At 48.7% G+C, this 1,243-nt stretch overlaps 1 non-coding gene across 1 annotated transcript; it reads left to right on the forward strand.

Moving 5' to 3' along the window:
* The first annotated feature begins 476 nt into the window (after window positions 1–476).
* Window positions 477–614, forward strand: LOC114816765. Its single transcript, XR_003764572.1, has one exon. It is a non-coding gene; the product is annotated as a small nucleolar RNA SNORA7 (small nucleolar RNA).
* Window positions 615–1,243: the final 629 nt, after the last annotated feature.

Consider the following 1,243-nt stretch of genomic DNA (forward strand, 5'->3'; position numbering starts at 1 on the left):
AGAGTCAGAATTAGAACCCAGGTCCCCTGACTTCCAGGCCCTTACTCCTTTTGGTAGGCCAAGCTGCTTCCACTTGCTGCTGTGTGACCTGGGGCAAGTCATTTAACTTCTCTGGGCCACCCTTACCTCTGCTGTGAAATGGGGATTAAGACTGTGAGCCCCATGTGGGACAAGGACTTAGTCTAGACTGATTATCTTTTATTTACCCCAGTGCTTAGTGCAGTGCCTGGCGCATAGTAAGCACTTAACTACCATTTAAAAAAAAAAGAAGAGAGAAAGATGTCTCTTTCAAGAACTCATCTCTGCGAAGGAAAGAGGACCGGGATGTCAGGAGGACCAGGATGCTGGTGCAGCCGAGAGGCAGGCAAAATTCAGTGCCCTGATAGGCTGATTCACCTTGACTTCCTGCCTTAATTCACCTCCGCCTCCCCTCCATCCAACCCCACAGCACTTATTTAATAATCTGTAATTTATTTCCCCTCTCAGGGTCGCACCTGGAGAGTTTCCAGTATTCTACCAATCTCAGCTATGGGAGGGAGAGTCAAGCAGAGGCCTGTCCATTCCATTCCTAGCTTGGCCAGTGGCTAGCGAGTGGCAGGCCATCTGCTACAAGTCAAAACTCACCCGTGCTGGGCAGCAGCGGCATGGGAGAGAGTCGAGAGCGGAGACTCAAGTTTACTTCGTGGAAGGAGGCAATGGTGAGTCACGTCCGTATTTTTATCAAGAAAATTCTATGGATCCCCTACCAGAATGATTGCAGATGGACAGCAGGGTGTTCTGTGAGAGATGTCACTAGCGTGGTGTCACTATGGGTCGGAAATAACTTGACAGCATAAGACGAGACAATGTATTTTTATTAATATCTTGTTTTCCCCTCTAGACCGTAAGCTCATTGTGGGCAGGGAATGTGTCTATTATATTGTTGTATGGTAAGCTCCCAAGCACTTTGTCAGATACAAGCTAATGATCTTGATGTCATTCACCCTCCTCACATACCCCACTCAGCACAGCTGGGTTCAGGCGAATAGAGCATGGATGCTAAGGAACAGCCTTTGCCCTGTAACTCAGTTTACCCTTTAAGCCGTGGGGAATGGATCCGTTAGGGCATCCCCGGCCTTGCTATGGACAGTCATGCTGTCATCAAGTATTCCCGGCCTCTTAATGAACCTTTTCAGGCAGTCCCAATTTACGTGGCTTTCAGAGTCCAGACACGACTGTGTCAAGGTCTGTGGAAACTGCACGG

This window comes from Ornithorhynchus anatinus, chromosome 14 (genome assembly GCF_004115215.2).
Source record: "Ornithorhynchus anatinus isolate Pmale09 chromosome 14, mOrnAna1.pri.v4, whole genome shotgun sequence".
NCBI classification, from domain to species: Eukaryota; Metazoa; Chordata; class Mammalia; order Monotremata; family Ornithorhynchidae; genus Ornithorhynchus; species Ornithorhynchus anatinus.